The following is a 24,900-nucleotide window of genomic DNA, read 5'->3' as shown; positions in this document are numbered from 1 at the left end:
CAGATGGATTATGTCACGTGTAATATTAGGTATTTCTAAGTGTGTAGACGTCGCCCCTATTCCAAAAATACCCATATTGATGGGTATTTGACAGTATTTCCCACTTTTTCTGAAACTTGAAGCCGCCTTTTTGGATTTCAAAATAGCGTCGGATATCGATTTTGAGCCTCTAGATCTCACCACGATTCCTAAAATACCCATATTGATGGGTATTTGACTGTATTTTCTACTTTTTTCTTAAACCGGAAGCCGCCATCTTTGATTCCAAAATGGCATCTCTAGTCGTCACCTCGATTCCAAAAATACCCATATTGATGGGTACATATTTAATATCAATCATCCCTATTCTAAACATAAACTGTTCGGAGTCTATCCGGATATTATCCATCCAAGTTATAACTATCCGGATAATTTTAACTTTTATATTATCCGGATAGAAAAAAAAAATGGATAGGGATAGACTCCGTTTATTTCTATCCACTGGATAGGTCTATCCGGATAATTATATTATCCTTGTCTCTCCAGATAATTTTAAAGCCAGGCTATGAGGACTCTATCGTTCTGCATGATTAATTATCATATTGGATGTTTTGTTGTGTTTTGATTATTTGATTAATTGTTTTGTTTTGATAATCGATTAACGATATATTTTTAAAACGACAACCAGGATTGAATGTACACAGGGACATAATTGAGAACTTAATAAATAAAGCCAAGCTCTAGTTGTTTGCGGGTTTTTGAATAAGAAGCAAAACACATCAAATACGAAAAAAAATCATTTTTAATCGGGTGGATTCGTGCGATATGAATGGATAAAGGGTGTCCACAGTTAAATTGCATCACTTTCAAAAAGTTGTAACATTTTGCCTTTTGCGTTAATTTTAATGAAATTTTGGTATTGTTTACACCAGGCATGGAAAATCATTTGCATTCATTTCGTGCATTCATTTACATTCATTTGCCCCTAACTTTTTTCATCAACAGAATTCCGCAAAATGATGTATAGAGCTTTAGTAGGTTTTGTTATTAGCTACAACTTTCAATCTCAAATCTGTATCTCTTATGCATCATGAATTAGAGCAGGCATAACTTGTTACTGTTTTTCAGTGAATGTAAAATACATTCACTGAAAAATAGTATTGGATTCTGTTCGCTCTGGTTCGTCATACATAAGAGATACGGATTTAAAATGTTATCAAAACTTGTAGTAAATAACAAAACCTACAAAAGCTTCATACATCATTTTACGGAATTCTGTTGATGAAAAAAATTAGCGGCAAATGAATGTAAATGAATGCCCGAAATGAATGCAAATGATTTTCCATGCCTGGTTTACACTGCGTGAGTTTTATTGTGGAATTTCTAGATGTTTTGAAAATTGAGTCGAAGGAACAGTGCGTATGCGAGAAAATTTTGCACACTCACCTCAACAGCCCACATCTTTAGCAAAGATCCATCGGAAAGATGTTGAGAATCCAACAATCTATCGAAATATACTGGGCTATAATGAAGCACAAACGCCGTAACCATCCTAAAGTTGTCACTACGGATCATGGTTAAATCATGGTTGAAAGCAGAAAAAAAATCGATTCAACCGTTTTACAAACTTTATAGGTGGAATTAAGAAGAATAAATGGTGAATAAATGGAATGAAATAAAGATACGAAAACCAAGCTTAAATATAGTATTACATTCCATGACAATTTCATGACGGTCGGATGAGACTTTCACAGTGGTGTAAACGGTCACAGTAGTCGACGTATTTTCTGTGATAATCCATTGCCTCCCCTTCTGAATCTCGCAACACAAGCTATCAAAACACAGTACAAAAAAGAAATGTCATACGACATGGCTCTCATACGACCGTGCCTCCGAAGAATGTTACACTTTCGTATTGGTTTTATTTTTCTCATTATGAGAGGTGCTTATGCCGTTCTTGTGACAATTATCAAAATAATAAGCAACAATAAGCGAGAGAAAACATTACTGATCAGAAATAGTTGAAATATACACAGAATAGAAAAATTAGAACGAAATTACGCTGTTGATATGATAGTTATTTGACAGTTTTCCTTTTACCTGAATGTTGTTCTACCGCTCTTGCTTTGCGAGAGAGGTGATGATAGAGCATGAGTGTACGAAAATAAAACGACTATAGCTCACGACAACGAAGCGAATGTAGTAAAAAGCAATCACCGTGTACACCTCTGGTTGAGAGACTTAGGTTTGGCGAGTACTTCTAAGTGATGCAGTTTAACTGTGGACACCCTTTATAAAATAAACCTACATTAAAGAGGGAATCGTTTTTGGCCACAATTTTGTAATTTATTCCTAAAGCATTAGGAAGGTTTAACAAAATAAAAATCAACACTACTACTACTATTTTTGCTTAATCCGAATGTCACTTTAATGCTGTTTTGATCACATTCCGTTTGACCATACACTCTTAGAAATAACTAATTTTACGTAAAAAAATGAGACGTAAACAAATATGTCATGTAAAATTAAGTGCTCCGAGACTGAAAAGTTCGTTACTCGACGAAAAGTACGTTTGATTGAGTTGAATTGCGCGTCTGTTATGCCTCAAATTTATGTTAAAATTGACGCTCGTTTATGTCAGTCTCAGAGCACCTAAATTTACATGATTTTTTCTAAGTGTGTAAGTCACTTTGTAGTCCGTTTTTAAAACTATTTGGTCACTATGTCACTAGGCACTTAAATTTACGCCCTATGGTCATGCATTTTGTTTTTGGCTGAGATCTCAAAAATACGGCGGATCTAAAATTAAATTCTTATTTAACTAAAATTGTACTTGATAGGTACACACTTACAAATATCTAATTTTACACGTGACGGAATCCATCTTTGACATAAAGGATCAGACGTAAACCAAAACGTCATGTAAAATTAAGTGCTTCGAGACTGAAAAGTTCGTTACTCGACGGAAATACGTTTGATTGAGTTGAATTTTGTGTCTGTTATGACTCAATTTTATGTCAAAATTGACGCTTGTATATGTCAGTCTCAGAACTCCTAGATTTACATGATTTTTTCTAAGTGTGTATGTAATTTAAAATAGTTCATGAAACCCTAGACAGAATTTTATTATTTGAAGACTTATTTTTTTTTAATAAGCCCGGTATCTTGATGTTTTTCTATTATAGGGTAAATTACGACATCTACAATTAATTTACCGATTTTCGCCAGGGGGTAAATGCAGCCCTGAAAAGCGATATATCTGTCCGCTCAATCAGATACCCGTTTATTGTGTAATCATAGAAAACATAAAAGCATGAAGCACACGACTGATGATTGACCTTTATTCATTACAAACCGAAAACAGACAAAACTTCAGATAGGCACTGCACCAACCGGTTGATTGACTAGGCTTGAACAAGGACATCATATCATCACCCGAAATGTCCGCACCTCGAGAATGGTACAGGAAACAATCTGAAATCGACCAAAAGACAGGAAGTGCGCTCCACGAAAAGCAATAAACCACAATCAACGAACAAATCGCATATTTTTATGAAACGAATCAAGAGTTTCCAATTACCTCCAACTACATCACGATCCTGTTGAGCAGCCCATTGGCACTGTGCATGCGCATCGAACCGATCGAAAAGAAGTCAAGAATTCACTCTACAGAGTGTGCATTGAATAAAGCAGTGCCAGTCGTTCGCTTGGCTGGCTATAAAAATTATATGAACAGAATAAAAAATAAAACGTTACAACCGAGCGACTAAATGATAGTACGGTTGTGGACAGACGCGAAACCAGTTGCGTCGACGACGGGCGGTTTCAGTTGGTAAAACAGCTGTACCTGGTATCTGCCTAGTTTGGTTCACCACTTGTGGCAAAGGTAATTATTATGCGTTTTGTATAGCCTTATAGTTGCGATTATTTCATCCTTCGGTGGTTTGTGATATTGGCATGCCTTCACCATAAGGCAGGGAAGGCACGTTAGGGGTACAATGGGGGCTTCAATATAACCATCGACCAAACGCTGCCAATTGGCAATCAAATCACTCAACCTGCATACGTAGGTACGAAACGAACTATGCAGGCCTCATACGTCTGACAAAATGGAAACTTGTTTTTCTCCCGTATCGCATCGTAGTCGGGTTATGGCGACGATAGACTATAGCATTATACAATAAGAACAACAACAACAACAACAACAACAACAGATAGCTCCGTGAGTCTCGTGACGAAGAACCGACATAACGAGCGGCTTTGGATTTGGATTCATTTGCGTGGGCGTTCAAGCGAGGAGAGAATTCCTCGGTGACGGCTTGGTTCTTCTACTCAATACATCTCTAACGAGCTTATAATTCCGGTTTGTCCGGATGAGAAGAAATACAGCCAAAACAAAAAGAGACATCCACCGAAAACAGGAAACCCAAGCTGGAGATCGGTTGGCTATATTTGGGGTAAAATCCATAATTTTTGGCTATGATTGAAGGTTTCCTCCGGAGAAACTTTCCACCACAATAAAGCGAAAACGAAATGGCATGTCAATGTCAATGAGATCCACCTCCGCCTGGCCCCGGCTCCGAGTGCGGTACGCTCGGCCACCGAGCGACGAGTGTATCATTTCGCGGTCATTGCCGTTCCGCGTGCGGGCTGTTTGAGGTGCTATTCTGTTTGTGGAAGAAAAAATTGAGCCATGATTGACCTAAAATGGCATTAAGGAGTGTTGGCTGACGGGTGCGAAGACGATCGCATGGTTTGTCTGTTATGTCATGGTCTTGACAATTTTATGAAGCTTGCTTTTGGATCGTAAAGTGAGTTGATCGGTTTGCCAGGTCTCCAAAAAACGTTGCTAAAAAAAACTACCACGACAGGTTTGAATCGCTCCATCACACATACGGGCAAATGCCAATTTTTTATCATATCATAAAAGTAATTCGAAGTATCATTTTTCATTCAATTCAGTCTCAAATTAAAGGTCCCTTCAGAGACAAACAGATATAAAACTCGCAAGCTGCTCATCGAACGATCAGTTTAAATGTTTTTAGTTGGTAGTTCCGCCACCTGAGGCGCGCAAAGTAAATTCTCTTGCGTTTGACGTTTGCACACTACCGCTATCTGTTCAGCGTAGTGCCCATCATAGTATACTCAACAGATGGCGGTAATATTTCTGCGGCGAATATATATTCAAAATGTTGTAGTTCCTTCTTACAGGTGTAAAAAGATCGTGAAATATAAATTTTTCAAACTTAACGCCCTCAAGTAAATCTTCAAAATTTACGGGAGTCAAGAGAATAGGCTTGATTTTTAAACTTGCCCATTAAAACCAAGAACATAAGGAGAGTCATCGAGCAGAAAATTTGAATAACGTCAGTGATTTCGTGCACTAATCAATAATACGTTTTTTTTTTCGATGCGGCAGCTCATAAGGTACAGAACAAAGCCTACACTGCAACTGCCATGTACCCATTAATCGGTAAAAAAGGACCTATTTTTTATGACTATATGAGGCTGTCAAATAATGGGTGAAGTTCAATTTCAAATAATGGGTACTCTTTTACCCATTTCTCAGAGCACTTCGGGCGAGAATAATGAGTACTTTTTTACTCATTAATGGGTGAAAAGCAACTTAGATAACATCTTCCAGTCCTCGCTTCAGTCGCAAAGTGTCTTGACGATGTCGAATGGAAATTGCTCATTTGAAAAGTAGATATTTCTTATTTTATTTCTTTCTGCCCACACCTAAAAAGTAATCTGAAACTTGCAGGGACAGAACTAGCCGCATCAGCAAGGAGATCCCAGGAGAGCTTTGCGAGCACAATTTGTTGCACGAACGATGGAAAGACCGCAGGATGGAAAATGGTGAAATAAAGATATAAATATAAATAACGTTTTCTGATCTTAACTATTCATTGTGGCTCTTTCAAGGATCCATAAATCATACAAATTCTAAAAGAAAAATCCTGGCTTAAGGATTTCAAAAGTGGGTACTTTGAACCCATTTTATAAAGCCAATTATTATTTAAAAATGGGTAAAAAAGTACCCCATGATTTGACGTACAAGCTCTTTACCCATTAATGGGTAAAGACATTTTACTCATTAAATAAGTTTATCAACTTTACTTCGAAATGGGCACTTTTTAACCCATTAATGGGTACTTTCCAGTTACAGTGTATACGAGCGCGTTTTATGAATATTTACATTAATTGTTCTCTAAACAAAAGAAGCACTCCTAGCTAATCAATTTTTTCTACCTTCATTCGTAGAACGAAGAAAACCTTAGAAAGGGTCTATTCAATAATTACGTAACACAATTGGAGGAGGAATTGCGCTGTCTCCCATCATTTCAGTTGTTCTTCCGTGAGATTCGATCTCACAATGAGGCAGGAGATTCATGGAATTCTAGAGCATCACCGTTCCCTGATTGTCCCAACTATTTTTGCGAACAAATACATTTATCAAACAGCTCGCATGTCATCACCTTGGTATGGGTTCCTTCTCATTGCTCTATCCCGGGCAATGAGAAAGCGGACTTGCTGGCCAAGGTGGGCGCTATGGAAGGCGATATTTACGAGCGACAAATCGCCTACCACGAATTTTTCACAATTTCTCGTCAGCAAGTCCTCGCCAACTGGCAACAAAAGTGGAATGATGGTGATCTGGGAAGATGGCTACATTCTATTGTCCCACAGGTGTCGATCAAACCCTGGTTCAAAGGGTTGGATATGAGTCGTGATTTTATTCGTGTAATGTCCAGGCTCATGTCCAATCACTGTTCGTTAAACGCCCACCTCTTCCGTATTACGCTTGCCGACAGCAACTTGTGCACCTGTGGAAACGGTTATCACGACATCGAGCATGTTTTTTGGTCCTGCTCCTTGCATCATGAGGCGAGATCCGTTCTTTGTGATTCCCTTAGGGTCCGAGGAAAACAACCCTTTAAGCCAATTAGAGACGTCTTGGCTTGCCGTGATATCGACATTTTGAAGCTTATTTACGACTTTCTTAAAGCTGTTGATGTATGTGTTTAATGTTTTGTGTTTTAGTCATCCTTTACGTTTAAGTTTTAATTAGTTCAAAATGCTTTCCCTTGTCCTCTCTCCAAATGATCAATAAATGTAATCCCTAATCTCGAGTAAACCACGAGTAATCGGCCCCCGTTCTACTAACATTAGTTGTAAGAAAATGATATTCACACACAATAATGTAAAAAATATTCGGCTCCGCAAAGCTAACGCATTTGAGCCTTGACAAATAAATGGATTATTAAAAAAAAAGAGTTCTAAAGAATAAACGTGAATTGTGAGGAGAAGTTGAAATGAATTTTAACGAGAATTCTAAAAGAATTCTGAAAAATAAATTCAAAATCTTTTGAGGATAAATTCAAAGGAATACTTAAGAGCAAATACTTCAGAAGGATTTAGAAGAGAGTTTCATGGAAATTGCGAGAAGAATTTCTAGTGAAGCGAATTCTGAGGATGACACTAAACGAATGCTGCAAAGAGTTTCAAAAAAAAATTTCAAGGGAATTATCACGGCATTCTGAGAAAAAATCCAAACGAATCGAATTCTTATTAGACTTTCATAGCAATTCTAGAGGTGATTTCAAGAGAAATCTTTGAAAAGTTTCAAGGCGATTCCGAGGATATAATAGCACTGCTTCGAATTGCATGCCATATAAATATGATGTAGAAAACTATACTATAAAATGGAAATTTTTAGAACAAGTATTAAAAACGACAATTCTTAGGAAACTTTGAGAAAACAATATAACTCCTATAAAGAGCTATTTACACGAGAATTTCCACGGTTATTCAGACATACAAACAATGTCTATATACATAATAGGTAAGACAATTTCATGATCCAGGCAACCCTGCTGACATAGATATAAAAATGTTTTAGGGATTTATGAAACCACAAAATGTTATAATTATATTATTTTTTTTTTTTTAGGCTAACTATTTCATGATCAGTGAATGTTCACTAGGGTTGTTCAAAATATCGATTTTGCTGAACCCTACTCAACCGATTCCAAATCGATAGGGAGTCTTCCTTAGCTCAGTCGATAAAGGCGCAGCAATAAAGCAAGACCATACTGGAGGTGGCTGGGTTCAATTCCCAGTCTGGTCTAGAATTGTTCCGGATCGAAAAATTCACGACTTCCCTGGGCATAGAGTATGATTTTTTTTTTCGAGATTTGCATTAGGGTTTTTGATATAATTTCCGTCCTACTAAGCACAACCCGCGCTTTACCTCTCTTTTCTGAACGAGTTTAATAAAAAATTGATTATTTCTGCCAGAAATGATTTCTAAATTTATTCACCACCGTTGGATTTGATAAAGAGTCACAAATTGTTGAGATATTGTTTAAAATCTAACACTGCTTCTTGATTCTAAATTCGTTCTGCGACTTTCAATTCCGTCCTAACGCATTGAAACGCCATTAGATTTTCTTCGTCCTACGGATAAACGTAGAAAAAGGGGATTCGCTATGAGCGCTTGTTTTGTTTTGAGAACAATGAGCGTAAATATTCATACAATGCGCTCTAACAGGATTTATGTTGTAGCTAATGAGCAAACGCATCGGAACAAATGTATTATTGATTTGTGCACGGTGAAATCATTGATATTATTGAAGTTTTCTGATCGATAGAACGGAAATGAGCGATTACGACGAAGTAGTGCTCTACCCTACTCAATTTGGAAACCTTTCCACGCTATTTCAATTAACTTGTAATGAGCCAATTAGTCAAGGCTATTTTCTACACAGATGGCACTGTTCCATTGGTAGTAATTAATAAAAAACCCTCATATAGAAATTTGGAAAAGTGGAAATAATACGATTTTGATACATATTCAGGTCAAACAAAAAGTTGACGACAACCTAAAGAAACCATTCATGGACCCTTTCTTTCAGGTATTTCCTGGAAATTATTGTCAAACAAGCTCTCAACATGCAATGTATTTTGATGACATCGATCTGTTATTTCCCTCTAACAGACTATAAAATAGAGCACCTGACACTGCAAAACATGGGTTTCCTCTATATATGTGAAGTCCCTCCTTTTTGCATAGGGGTGGGGCTTAGAAAGTATATTTTGTGCAGAGTATGCAAATAAGGAGGGACCGTTTGTACTAACAGATGCAAATATTTTCATATGGATATTTTTCTTTGTATCAATGGTGGAGAATATGTTGCATAATTTTTTTTCCCTTTGGATCTTTTTTGCATAAGTGAAGGCGAAATTTTAACATATGAAAAATAGTTGTGAATTTTCCCGTTTGTTCCCTCCAATGCACTGTGGACCAGAAATTCAATTTGGATGACAAGCACAATATCTTTATTTCCAAGCATTTCCGAGGCTGATTGTAGTTTTTTGGCTGTGTTATTGTGGACCAGTGCACATAACTGAATAAGTTTTTGCAAATTGGTTGGTCACTTGTTACTGATGCAATAGACTTCTCTACCGCCATTAGTATTACTGAGCAGTTTCACTAATACATGCGTTTTGCTGGTTGAAAAAAAACAAACGCTGTCAAGTCGAACACTTTGACAGCTGATTTCGTGGTTAAAAAAAAAAAAGGTTTTACACGGCTATACCAGCTAGCTTGTATTAGTGAGATCTTGCGTCGAAAAGTCAATGGTGCTTGGTGTGCTTTCGCATTTCCCTTTGTTATAGGGTATGACATCGATCGCACTGATGTATTGCTCGGTTTTAGCAGTGAGCAATGCCTTTGTTCAGGTTGCCTTCCATTCATTTTGACTAAAAAAATGTTTTATGAAATTATGGAATAATAAGATTTTATGATGATATTTGGTATGTGTAAGTAATAAGAAAAGTTTGTAAAGTTTGTGTTTCACACATCAAACCTGCAAATTTAGCTTTGACAGAGTCACAATGAGCGTTTTTCTGATCGCCTCTTCGCGAAGAGTGAAGAGCGAAGAGTGGGTGAGATAAATTACAAAATCGCTTATTGCGACTCTCATGTAGCAAAATTAGCAGGTATTATGTGTCAAACACAAACTTAACAATCTTTTCTTGTTTTTTACATAATCAAAATATTTTCATATATAATATCTTATTATTCCATAATTCCTTAAAACATTTTTTTAGTCAAAATGAATGGAAGGCACCCTGCCTTTGTTCACAGAATAAGATAAAACAAACACGTTCAATCATGCAGTGTTTGAGCATGGCTTTGGCTGATTGTAGTGAACGACCAGCGGTAAATCAAAAATGAAAATGATAAGGAAGAAAACCTAATCGAATTTAATTAAAGTGCAGTTTTAGATTTTGGCGTGAGGAAAATATGCTTGGAAGGAGAAAGAAAAACTTTTTAAAACGCATTATAGTTCGGTCAAGTTTGCTTAAAAGGTGAGCAATATTGGATACGTAATACTCGATTCTGATCAATAATGATAGTTGAGTCTTCCAAAGAGAACATTCTTTACATTGTTGTGTGTTTTTTTAATATCATTAATTTTGTGACACACAGCAAAAAATAAATTTTAATATTACATCCAATCATGTTGAAAATCTCATGTAATTTTATGGCCACAAAAATAAACAAATGCAGTAAAAGCAGCGTAGTTCATACACTGTATTAATGATAATTTTGTCCATTTTGGCAAATAATATTACACCATATTTTTTAAACGATTGAATTGATAGGGTCACATAATTTGTCTTCCAGCTATCTAAAGATCGCTAGTATTATTCGCGTCGATTTTGGAAAACAATTCATTATATTAAAACTTCAATCGCATAACTTATCAAGGTGAATCTTGATCCAACGAACCCAACCTACTAATAAAATCTCCTCTTCTGTGACTTTAGTGGAGATACATAGGTATACTCGATCTCTAATACAGCAATGGTCACTCTGATAGTGCATCGTTACTCCCACCTGATTGCAAGGACGTGGCTGGCATCGTTATTGATATTTAAAATATGGAGTAACTGAAACTTGTATATCAAGAATGAAAGGTTACTCCCAGTCCCACTCTTTATGCATTTTCACTGATTCTGATCAATCACGGACTAGCAACCATTGATATGTGCAGTCAGCTAAGATAAGATTTAAGGATTCAAGGGAATTGCCATGATTTTTAAACTTGTCCATTAAAATTAAGAACATAAGCAAGTCTTGAGAATTTAGACAAATTTCGGTTGTGCAGCTGGAAACTTTCCGCTGTGCTACAAACACACAAATTGGGCACCATTGAATATCAAAACTAATTATGATTATTAAAGTCACCTCTAAAGCACGCCCTAAGCTTGCGCAACTACGAAATAATCAAAATATTTCTGACTTCGGTCGAAACATAAATGGAATTGCTAACTAAGAAATCGTATAATAGCTCGTAAACACCACCTACATCGACCCACTCGTAACATATTACTCACACTTCGCGTGCCCGATGGACATGTTTTTGTTTAGAACAAGCGCTGACTATAATCCAGCACACATTGCAGCGCTCACCTTGATTCTCCGAAATCTGACTCACAATCGATGAAATTTCCTGCTTCTTGTCGCTACATTATTTTGTTCCCGTCCTGGAGGAACGATCACCTTCTAAACGCAAATCAATCGACCGCAGCACTGATGGAATTTGGTCGAATTGTGGTCTAAATCCATCCCCGCAGCTCAAACCTCAACGCAGTTTTTTTCCATTTTCACGCATCGACGAGTCGTGCTACAAACTGCAAAGGAGGACATCACCAACCACCCATCTCATGTTTCCTTCCACCCAACCAATGTTTCAATTAATATGCTTGATGATGGTGTGTGTTAATCATACCGTTGCGTTGCTCAAACACAACAAACTGGAAATCCTAAAATGTGGGCTGATTTTAATCACTGACTGCATCGTTCGACCCGCTTATCAGCCTGTGGTCATCTGCAGCAGTGGATGTGCAATCGCACAACATTTCAACACCCAATCGGCCATTCAGTGTTGTTCGTGAAAGCTTCACCAGCTATACGGGCGCGGTGTATTGGGGTAACCTCTGACTATATTGTTTTGATATGCTCTTTCTGTCGCTGAGATGACCTTAAACCGAACGACAGGGACTAGAGATAGACATCAAACGGATCGAACAAACATATATGGTCGGACGGATCGGAATTAAAAGTGTATCACAAACGGATTGGGCACACAAACAGAAACCTGTTAATTTGTGTCGTTTCAATTGCACTGCACTACGAACCTACACGGCCGATGAGATCGACTCAAAATAGAGTGGGGTTCCACTCAAAACCGCAAAAACAGAGGTTGATATTTAAAAAAATTACTGAAACCTTTCTCGATGCACTAATTTTCCTTCATATACGAAAAGTTTCTCCTGGAAAATCGAGGCAAATTATACCCAGTCTATGAGTTGCCTACGTTTTGGTGAACTTGAGTGATCGAAACTCAAATTTGAGTTGGCTAAATCGGCCGTGTAGCAGACAAATGAAAAACAAAACAGCCACAAAGCAACAGAACCTACATATTACGAACAGGTTTTAACAGAAAAACCAAAAGTGGTATGACGGGTCCTTCCTGTGCCAAAAATAGTCACCGCAGTTGCGCGGCGTTAAGTGCTTGGCGATGGTGTCCGAAGTCCGCCGTGCTAACTATGTGGCGTGTTGCGAAAATAATATACCAAAAAAGTGAAACTTGTTCCTTGAGGTGACTTAGATCACGAATTGCGACGTTGAAGGGTGATTACGGTTTTATGATTGCTGCCTGCAAATCTTGTCCAGCTGTAATTATTCAACTTTTTGCCGCCAGTAATATGAAATTATAATCTGTATAGGTTCTATGCTCAATTCAGGAAAAAAAATAATACGACAAATTCTACCATAATGTATCTACGTTTTTGTCTGATGTTTTTGAAGTTTTTGTACTATTTCAGAAAAAAATTGAATAGAATCTTGATCAATTATAATAGAAAATTTAACGCCCGTTTTCAAATATGCAATAATATTTAAAGGTTCCTTTCCATTTTTCTCCAGTAATAGTACAAAAACTGTCAAACAACAGGCAAAAGCCGTTATAACGTCGATTTCAAAATTCAAAATATCAAATGGATTTTTTTTTAAATATTTTTAAAAAAAATATAATGTTTTAATATAAAATGCGATATTGTATTAAAATCATTGATAGTGTTTGTTCTTTATGGTTTTCATGGTTTATAGACAGAAGGCGCAATATGTTTTTATATTTTTCTTTGAAAATTTAGACTTTTTTACACAATATCAGCGAGGTTTTTTTTTTTTTGTTATCGACTAGACATTGATTTATAGCGAGTGTTAAATGGTCACGACGACTGAATGTGACTAGATTACAAGAACCAAAAACAATCAATAACCATAGACACCATGTATAAATCCAGCAATTGAATTTAAAGGTACAATATTTATCATTTCAAGATTGATTGGAATTTGAGCTTGGATAACCGTCTGTAGTTTCTACGCTGCGATTACTGGATCAGCTGTGGTTTAATTCATTTGTTTGACAAACCGCACACATTCTACCATGACGTTACAACGCTTGTGCCTGATTTTTTTTTCAGTTTTTACTAAAAGCTAAAAATAATGCAAATCAACCCCTAAACATTATTGTCGATTTTGAAAGTGCGTTAAATTTCCTAAAAGATTTGATCAAAAGTTTCAGATTTAAGAAGCTCATCACGTTTTGGTGAGCGGATATGATGCGTGACGTTAAAAAGTTGTAACGTCACATATCATTTCTGCTCACCAAAACGTGATGAGCTTCTCTAATCTTAAATTTATGATCAATTCTTATAATAAATTAAACGCACTTTCCAAATCTATAAAAATATTTAGGGATTATTTTGCATGATTTTAGTAACAGTATAAAAATCTGATAAAAACATTCACCAGCGTTGTAACGTCACGGTAGAGTGTGTCATAAGTCATTTTGATGTAAATGCTGGAAAACAAGAAAAAACGTAAACCTCAACAAAGGAAAATGTTGAACCCTTACTAAAGCGGTTTCTTTCATTAAACTTTTTTTAAATACTTCAAGGAGAGGTGTTTTAATTCAAATATGACTAATGCGGTTTCTCAACCAAATGAACCCAATCGATGAACAGTTCCATGCTAAATGACGAATCAATCAGACTCAACCTTCACCAATTTGCATCAAACTTCGCATTATTGTTTGGTATGGGTAACAGGGATGCCAGGTGTATTTAGAAAAAATCTTCAACGAGATCGACTAAATGTCTGCACCGCTACTTTTAAAATGTGAGAGTGGGAAGCGTGTTCAATATTTCAGAACTGAGTCTTTACAGACGATCAGGGAATTTCTCAGAAGCTCAGGGAACTTCTTAGAAGTCAAGAGCAGTTTGTAGAAGTTAAGATGAAACGGTCGGGAAGCCATTACTGTGATGCCACATCGCATTTCCTGGAGTATAAATACCAGCTACCAGAAAACATACAATAACCAAAACTGCTTCCACATGTTTACTGAGATGCAGTAAATGTGGAGAAGTAAATGTCATACCTTAAATCGCAGTAGCATACGGGATTCACATTCAAGAAAATGTAAAATGGCAGTAAAGTGGCTGTGTCATATCACCTTGAAGCTTCATCATAAGATTTCACAGAACTTCAAAAAAATTCAGAGAACGATGTGGAATTTCACGGGAATGCGTAGATCTTAGTGAAATTCCGTAGAACTTAGAGGGAATGCTAAAGGTTCGGGAAATTTTCCAGAAGGGCAGAAAAGTTTGTAGAAGCTCGGTATGCTTTGTTGAAACTCAAGTTCTACAATAAAAATTCAGATTACTTAGTAGACCTTCTGCAAACTTTGTAGCAATATAGCGAACTTTATAGAAATTCAATAAAATTTCGTAGAAATTCGGGGAGCTTCGTTGAAATTCAGGGATTTTTCTTTAGTTTCAGAGAACTTCGAAAAACTTCAGGGACTTCATAGATGCTCCAGCAACATCGTAAAACTACAGTAAACTTCGTAAAAATGTGTGTAGTGTAGCGTAGTGGTAATCGTGACTGCCTCTCACTCCAAAGGAGATCGGTTCAATCCCAGTCTGCACCCAGAAGATCACGCATTTCTTCGGAGGGAAAGTAAGTCCATGAGTTGATTGGTCGGTGGGTAGGGTCCAGAAGTTCATTAGGCTCCATCGAATTTTATAGAACTTTCATGAAATACACGATTTTTTGTAAGATATCAATAAATTTCTCTTAGCGGTGCCGGTGGTGTAGTGGTAAGCGTGATTACTTCTCACCCCAGCAGGCCTGGGTTCAATCCCAGTCGGCGCCGCCGGGATGTTCTGAGGCATAACATCTCTGATAACGCCTTCCGTCGGAAGGGAAGTAAAGCCTTTGGTCCCCGGTTCATGAGTTGATGGGTCGATAGGTAGGGTCCAGGTGTGGGAGCTGCCTCCCAGGCGTCGGTAGCATTGGTGCTCAGCGAGGAAAACAAGTTCGACGGAAATCAAACCAAAGAAAAAAAAAAAATTCTCCGATTACTTTTCAAGACTTTATTATTATTCTGAAGATCTGCAATCAAAAATTCAAATGTGGTCACGCAGATATTCTTCAGCAGGTGGGTCGGGAAGAATTCATAAAATGTACAGCTAATGGAAGATTTCGGTGCAGTGCACTGTATAATTTTTTAAAGACTTCAGATTGATCAATTATTATTCCAAAGATCTTCAACTGTTCAACATTTGTTAACAGGGTGCCTTCCATTCATTTTGACTAAAAAAATGTTTTAGAAAATTATGGAATAATACGATATTATGATGGTATTTTGTATGTGTAAGGAACAAGACAAATTTTTAAAGTTTGTGTTTGACACATAAAACCTGTAAATTTAGCTTTGACAGAGCCACAATGAGCGATTTTCTGATCGCCTCTTCGCGAAGAGTGAAGAGTGGAGAGTGGGTGAGATAAATGACAAAATCGCTTATTGCGACTCTCATGCAGCAACATTGGCTGGTATTATGTGTCAAACACAAACTCCACAATCTTTTCTTGTTGCTTACACAAACAAAATATTATTATAATATCTTATTATTCCATAATTTTATAAAACATTTTTTTAGCCAAAATGAATGGAAGGAACCCTGTTTGTTAATGCCGTTGCTTAGGTATCATCCAAAGATTGCTGGTTGATCGGATATTAATACGCGAGTTATTTGTTTATGGTTATTTTTTCACGACTACAGGTAGATCAAGATAAAGATCTTCTGAAACATTCAAATGGCGTCTCTCAGATACTCTCCCAAGATGGCTGGTCGATCAGGAAGTATTTAAATATCTCCAGCTCATTGAAGATTTCAATAATGTGCTCTGGATACTTTTCCGAGATTTTACCAAAGCTTCAGGTTGAAGAAGTTTATTCTGAAGATCTTCAACTGTTCAAACAATCAAATGACATCCACCGATATTCTTCCTAGATGGCAGGTTGATCGGAAAATATTCGAAAGATTTTCAGCTGACTGAAGATTTTTTGATATTCTTTCATGACGTTAGGTTGTTCACATATTATTCTGCATATCTCCAACTGATCAAAAATTCAAAAAACTGTGTTCAGAAATTTTCCCAAGATGGCTCTAAAGAAGGCACGTTTAGTCAAGGGCGTACCTGGCTTCGAGCTAGGGACGGGCGAAAAAAAATTACTATGGAAAATTTGGCCGAATGCTATTTCACCGAACGCCATTTCCCCGAAAGCCAGTATCACTCCCCGAGCCCCCCCTCTGACTACACCTATGCGTTTAGTTCGTATTCAAAAGATCTCCAACTGATAGAAACTTCATAAAAGTCTGATCATATTTTTCGGGAGTCATGGTTAATCAAGTATTATTCTGAAAATCATCAATTGTTCAAAATTTAACTGTCGTCCCTCAGATGGATCAGGAAGTGTTAAAAAAATCTCCATCTAATTGAAGATTTCAGTAAAGTCAGGTCAATCATGTAATATTCTGATATATAATAGATTTTGTTTACATGCTTCATAATCAACATTTTCAAGAAGGAGCTTAAAATATGAAGTCATAATTTTCATTTCTATAGCATAAATTGTCACATGTATGTTCCAAACTAAAATTTTATTACAACATGCCTTCCAACATCTTCAGAAAATAATAAAAGATTTCAAATGTCTTCAAAATGAAGCCATGTCTTCAAATCTGGCATACCTGATGCATAACCTCACACATTTGTGCTTAAATTCGACCGTTTTGAACTTCGCATTTTTTTTTTTTTCAAAATAGTGACTTCTACATTTTTCAAGAAATTGTAGCACATAGACGTCACTTTTAATCGAAATGACGCCTGAGACAAAGTTAAACGGAAAAACATAAACTTTAGTGCAAGGTGTCAAATGTGAATCCATAACATTTTGAAAGTTCTTAGAGTAATTTCTTCAATAAACATCATCAATCAATCAACACTAAAAAAAAGGACAAGGCATGTTGCTATATGACCACAAATAACCTAATTTGGCATCATCAACATGCCGGACAATCATTTACATTTATTACATGCATTAATTTACATTCATACATTGTTGTGGATCATTAACACACCGAACACGTGGAAAAGCGTCCAATCCAAAGATTCGCTGTTTATCCTCCTAATGAATAATAATAAATACCTACCATCCATGATAGTTCTCAAACTATTATTTAATTCCGCAATGTTGTGCCGTTGTTGACTTACCTGTAAGGAGAAATAATAACAAAAATTAATACTTTGACTATATGTTTTAGTATTACTTCTACGTGAAGTCAACGATTTACATAGTTGAAGATGCTAATTTCAAATAACAGACTGTAGTGGTAATTTTTATACGATAGATGGAGTAGATGAAAGCATAGAGTTCATAGTTCCGTTAGAGTACGGCAGTGTGAAGATTGCATATAGATATTAGAATAGCGAGCTAGAACAACTTTTAAGGAAGGTACAAATCGGTTTTTTCATCTCTCTTTACCAAACTCCCCCTTTGGAGAGGGATGGTGAGGGGTGCCCCCCCCCCCCGCCACCACTGGCAAAAAGAGATGAAAACCGACCCGCTCAAGTACCAACTGTGTGTTTGAAACAGTTCTACCGATTTTTACCGCACTTCAGTTGTTATTTGAAGGAAGGCATCCAGTCGTAGGTTTGGAAATTGCAACTATTGTTTACTATTGTCTCTTTTTGCCAGTGGTGGCGGGGGGGGGGACACCCCTCACCATCCCCCTCCAAAGGGGGAGTTTGGTAAAGAGAGATGAAAAAACCGATTTGTACCTTCCTTAAAAGTTGTTCTAGCTCGCTATTCTAATATCTATATGCAATCTTCACACTGCCGTACTCTAACGGAACTATCAACTCTATGCTTTCATCTACTCCATCTATCGTATAAAAATTACCACTACAGTCTGTTATTTGAAATTAGCATCTTCAAAAATTAATAATTATAAACAGAAAATAATAATGTTCATATATCTTTCAATTTTTGATCTGATTTCCACCCTACTAAGCACAATCAGTGCTTTACCTCTATTGTTTGAACGAATAAAAATATGATATTGAAATGGTTCTGCTATAGTTGACTTCTTAATTTATTTGTTTTTCCATACGTACCATTGGAATTGATAAAGAGTCACACATTGTTGAGATATTGTTAAAAATGTATTGTTAAAAATATTATAGCTAATAAAAACACTAGTGTCACTCAGTGAAATATTTCCTAACTAAACTGTTCACATTTCAAAAGGCCTTAGCCTGTTGAACAGAAACTTTATATCTAGCAAGGCTCACGAGATGTCAACATTTACACGAAATTTGCAAGAACACTTGTGCCACCTCGCTAGAGAGTTCTGAATTTGACTGTCCTCAATTCAAAAGGTCTCGGCCGCCTGAACACATTTGAAAAAAACAGCAACTTTGTGTCTAGCAGCAAAGATTCCGAGATATCAACCCAGCATGTACACGAAATTCATAAGAACTCTAGTGCCACCTAACCAAATAATTCTTAACTAAATTGTCCACAATTCCAAAAGCCTGGCCTCCTGATTAACATTGCAGAAAGCAGCAACTTTGTATCCAGCAAGGATTTTGAGATTTGGACCTATAATTTATAAGAACACTAGTGCCACCTAGCGATAGAATTCTGAACTAATATGTCAACAATTCAAAAGGCCTTAGCCTGCTGAACAACAACGCAAAAACAGCAACTTTGTATATAGCAAAGATCTTGAGATCTCGACCCTGCACGAAATTTATAAGGACACTAGTGCCACGCAGCGATAGAATTTAGAAATAAGCTGTCGACGATTCAAGAGGCCTTGGTCTCCTGAACAACATGGCAGAAAACAGCAATTTTATGTATAGGCTGGATCATGATATATTGCATGTTGGCCTTCGTTATCTAAGCAACATTGCAAAAGACCGTATCCTTCTATCTAACACATATCACGAGAACTTTATTCTATAAAAGTTAATAAAACGAAATTTTCTGCAAACACTAACACCACCTAATGACTTAATTCCTAACTATATTGTTTACTATTTTCAAGAGATTGATCCATGGAACAATATTGGTGATCTAGCTTCTCGACATTAATCAAAAATGTAACTGATCAATAAATAGATCACTGGGCGTTAATGGGTTAATGTATCCACCGCAGCACAGTGGCACAAATCTGCATAAAGACGGTCAAAAACATTTTCTACCCTTTTTTTACGGTTTAAAGACTTGGTGTCTTGGGAAAAGTTTCTCGGGATATCATTTTAAGCAACTTCTCCGAAGATACCCAGCATCTTTTGAAATACACATCTAAATAATCATTAAGCTAGTATTACACATCCCAATTCTAACTTTTTTCCAGTTAGGAGCCCCTGTCTTGAACAAAGTTGCAGAACAGTTAATTTTATGAACATTTGCTAAAGACACCAAGTTTCTACATCTTAACTCTAAAGAGATATAATTGATTTTCTTTTAGGACTCCCTTAATAATGTTTTTTTTTTTTGTGGATTAGTACTGTTTTCAAATTTGATCTATTCCATATATTCCAAGAAGCTGAACACACCAATGCTATTTATTGACAGCAATGTGATATACAGCGTTTTTGTGACGACATATTCAACGACCCGAAAAAAATGTTGGGGGCTCTGGCAGGGTCTAAAACCGATTGTATTTGGAAGGTTACCTTATAAACTTGTACTCCTGAAAATTTTAGGGTTGTGTATCGAGGGAGGGGGGGGGCTCAGTCTGTAAAGGCACAGCTACAAAGCAAGACCACGCTGGAGGTGGCTGGGTTTGATTCCCGGTCTGGTCCAGAAATTTTTCGGGTTGGTATCATTGTACTTGCCACACAATTATACTAATGCAAAAATGGTACAGGCATCGAAAGCTCTCAATGGATAACTGTGGATGTGCATCTAGAACACTAAGTTGAGAGCACGCAATAAGCTAATATGCGATAAGCAATAAACTTGAAATGCGAAGAAGAAGAAGAAGAAGAAGAAGAAGAAGAAGAATACTAAGAAGAAGAAGAATATGAAGAAGACGAAGTATCACGGGTACCTAGTCAAATCTCGATTCGAATTAGTCAATAGGTTAGAATCAAGCGTCTTTTGTGACGTCATATTCAAAGGCCTAAAAAGAGGGTGAGCGGATCTATAACCGATTGTAATTGAAAGATAACCTTATCAAAAAGTACCGTTGGATGTCATTCATGAAGAATTTTTTTTTGTATCTATTTTGCAGTGATCTGGCTGGTGCTTCAGCATAGTGTTTCTTACCCGGGACATCTCGGGATTTTTCCCAATAATCACATTTCCCGATCGCCGGGAATCTGATACAAATTTCGAAGGCATTTTGCATTAAAGTTTCAAGAAATTTTCCAAAAAAGTTCAAAGAAACTCCTAAGGAGAAAGTTTGGGTTAGCTTTCAGATGAATCTGAAGATCTTCTAAATCGGAAAAAGGTTCCTGAAGAAGTAGAAAGTATTTTCTAATGGAAGCCAGAAAAATATCCGGAAGAAGCCAGAAAAAAACTTTCGGGAAAATCATGAGACATTTCTCTGAGAAACCAAAAAGACTAATCAAGGAAACCAAAAGAAATTTCCGGGGATTTAGAAAGAATTCTGGGGTAGTTTAAAGCGATTGAATAGAATCTTCAAATGAAAATTTTAAAAAACTTGCTGATGAAGTTGGATGAACTTTCAAGCGGAAATCAGAATAACTTATCGTGGAAGCCAAAAGAACTCCTGGAAGAAGCTTCCGATGAAATCAAATGAAAATTTTAGGGAAAGTTGTAAGAGGCTTCTGGGAGAATTTAGATATATCTCATATGTTAAAACAAGTTGGCCTATCGATCTAAAGATTGGACCCATCGATAATGGACAGTACAAATGGATATTTTTTATTGCTAAAAAACTACATTCCTTCGTGTATGGCCTAAATATTAGGAACACTTAGATCAACATTAGGAACATTCGCCCTATATAATGGATTTTGGCCAGCCTTATCCCACTGTTTTGATTCCATTTTCCGCTCGACAAATCCTTCAACTACCATTAACGGAGTCCATCCCCATAGGCCTACAACCACAACGGCAGCAGCACCAGCATCATCACCAGCGGTCGTTCCATCGCGTCAGCCCGGCAGAAGAGCAGTTAACTTTTCTGTAAACACAACTACACCGCCAACATCGGCTACAACAGCAACAACACTCGGTAAATTTAAATGGTGAGCGTTTTCTGTTGTGTGCATTTATCTGCTTGTTTGGAGCTTCTTGCTTTGCTTGGAGAAACGTTTTTTTTTTATTTCCTCGACTCTCTTCTCAGCTTGTAAGTAGGTATGTCTGGCTCCTTTTCGGAAAGAGTGCGCTCTTCTGTTCCGTTGTCGTAATTAAAAGCCATGATGACGGCCAGCATCGGCGGTGGAATTCCTTTAAACATACGTCGAGTTGGAAGGTGGTGGTTGTACAGCTTTTTATTCGTAATATAATGAGGCAGTAAACATCTATTTTGGTTTGATGTTTTTCTTTCATTCATCGTAAGATTATTTGCTAACATTGTATTCCCTCCATGTTCTGGTACTGGAAAGTTAAGAAGACATTTTCGTGTAACCTAACATGTGAGCCAACGGCCGTCGTATACCATAGCTGGTGCAATGAGAGTTTGCAATGGTGTAGGAATAAAATCGTTCGCTTTGAAAACGAGTTTCAATGGCATTCTTTTGTTGCACGTCGTGAATCTAGCCCAAGCACCTCAGTGGTGGACCTGTGCGCTACAAGCCTTAAAATTTTCCCACATGCTACATTAACACGAGGGTATTGTATCAGCGGTGAATCTACAGTTCCCTTCGAGGCAATAATAACACCAACAATATCGTATGTTCAACTTTCATCATATCGCATTTTTTCCACTCACTCAGGCAGTGCATCGAGGGTATTCTGTCTCACACACATAACTCAAATGTACCTAGAAATTATTTCCAGTTTACGCGGTTTCTTTATTCGTATACACGAACCACCACGATTCGATTCGGAGCTTTTCCATGCCCAATTGTGATTCGTTTTTGTTTTCTTGCGAAACCTAGCAAAAAAAAAACGACCAAACATAATTTGCGAATTTTTCCGGCACTTTCGATGGAAATTGAAACCGAATAGGTGTATCCGATTATGGGTTCTGTGCCAGTGTGAACCTGTCGTGTGTGAAGGTTTATTCATGCATTACATCCTCTAGGAAATATGTTCAATTGCCACGGCACACAAATCGATAAAATGTGGTATTATGTATGAATTAATTTACAAACATTCAAATTAAATTCAAAGCAAATTATGCAAAGCTAATTATTTCACCCATGTTGCAAAATTTCAACAAACCCTCTCGACTTGAATTGGTTCTGCCCGATACCGCTACACAAAGCGGCAACGAACGTCTGCGTGTAATCAAAGTATTACGCATGGTTAAACTGACGGAAAGTTCATTAAAAAGTTCTAACAGCCTGAACTTAAGCGTGTTCATAGATTGCTAAAGCTTGTTTTGTTTGGCTTGAAGATGAGCGATGAAGGGCTGCTGTTTTGTGAGAGAGATTGTCGCACGGTGATGAAGATGATTGCTAGCCAAACTTTTAAATCACTTCACAAGTTGTTTGCTGCATGACGGCCGGCGCTTGCTGTACAACGCCTGTGTATGATAAACGGCTTTTGGAGTAGCAAATTGCCGTCATTGTTTATTGTTATCTGCTTGGTGTCCAGTTTATAGTGATGTTCTAGGTTTTCTTTTTAACTTTTTATCATTATTCGCGGACTGGTCATCCATTTTCGATTTCAATTTTTTTCGTTAAAAATTGTAGCTTTATTTGAAAAAAATCGCTACCTGCTTTCTACATTTTCCCATCCATTCCATTTTCCAACTTCCTTGCATCATCCTCTGTTTTTCCTCTTGTTTTAGTTTCTAGCCCCGTATTATAGAAGTAGTTTCTCCGGTACTTGAACACAAAGTGGCCGCAGTTTCTTGGCTTCGTTTCCAATCGTTACCAATCCTTTTCCACCGCATTTTCGTCGAGCATCTCCTCTGTTTCCTGATCATTGTCATGATGTGCAGTCACCACAAAAGCATACCAACAACTGCTATCACTCTGTTCTTCGTACTGTTGTTGCTTTTCTGGTTACTTCCGGGTTTTTTTTTTGTTTGAGGTAGGAATTCATCCGGTGCTTCTCTATCTCGCATAAGAAGCATTTGTTTTTAATCCCGTTATAAATATATTTTCCTTCCAATCGAGGCAATGAAGCGAGATCGGAATCTCTTTTTATATCTGGTACGTCGATTGTTGTACTAGAATAAAGGAGTACATCGTTAGTACAGTAATATCTGTCGTAGGTATAAAGCCAGAAAACACGTATGGTGACCAGCAAATCCCGATAAGCAATTTTCCGGTTTTCTCCCAATTTTTTTCACCGGAATACCGGAAATTTTCTCAGCTGAAGAGATCACAAGATTAAATGGGTCATTACAAGGACTGCAGTATTTTTCCAAGATCTTAAATTTGGTTCTGCATTCGAAGTCTTCAGATTTTGTCTCCTGTTTTAACTGCGGTATGATCCACAAATTGCACCCCCTCTACCCATTGTAAGGCACTGTAAGGTTTTACGATATCTTCCCTCCTCCCTAAAATCTTAGCAAGATTTAAAAAAAAAATTATAAATTGATCACTTTCTCATAGTTGGCCTAAGGATCTAAAAATTTAACCCATCGATAAAAATGTCCAGTTCTTTATTTTTTCTCAGATCAATGCATCATCTGGACAGTGCAAATGGATGTTTTTGTTTGCTAGAAATTTTTTTGGCAACAAATGCTTTCTTTCGAAATTTATGTATGGGTCCAGAATTATGGCCACTTAAGCCAACATTTGAGACATTTACCCTGTATACTTTTAATGTATGTTCAGATTTATTTGGAAAAATAATTGTTAAGATCGAATAACTTTCTGCTAACTATTGAACATTATATAAGATAATGTCAAACCTTCCCTTATATTCCCTTCAATAATTTGTGGATGAACCCTACCTTGAAAATTTGTTCATAAATCTGAACAGGATTTTATTGGATTGATATCAAAAGATTTTTTTATTTTTCAATCATGTCCCTTTACAAAGATCATTACAGAATTCTCCTAAAATAATTTGGGATTCTCTCTAGGAAACTTTTGAAAATTGCTTTATAACAGTCGAGAAAATTTATACAAACCACCCAAAAACATTCATGAAATTCAGAATTTCAAAGTTTGTTAATCAAAGAATTCACTCAAGCATCCTTACATTTTTTTAATTTGTTTGAATTCTCCTTAGAATCTTCACGTCAGAAAGTTCTTAACATTTTTCTCAGAGTTCATAGCGTTCTTCTCTAAATTTTTCTGAAAATTTACTTGTGATTCTCTATAAAATT

General features: G+C 36.9%; 1 protein-coding gene across 2 annotated transcripts in view; it reads right to left on the bottom strand.

Moving 5' to 3' along the window:
• Positions 1–24,900, bottom strand: part of LOC135708320 (uncharacterized) — a 501,509-nt gene that overhangs the window by 185,102 nt on the left and 291,507 nt on the right. The gene's annotated exons all lie outside the window — the stretch shown is intronic.

Source organism: Ochlerotatus camptorhynchus, unplaced genomic scaffold (assembly GCF_037179485.1).
Source record: "Ochlerotatus camptorhynchus isolate MF236.1 unplaced genomic scaffold, CSIRO-AGI_Acam_v1.1 ptg000027l, whole genome shotgun sequence".
Lineage (NCBI taxonomy): Eukaryota > Metazoa > Arthropoda > Insecta > Diptera > Culicidae > Ochlerotatus > Ochlerotatus camptorhynchus.
This window is presented reverse-complemented; position numbering and strand designations above follow the sequence as displayed.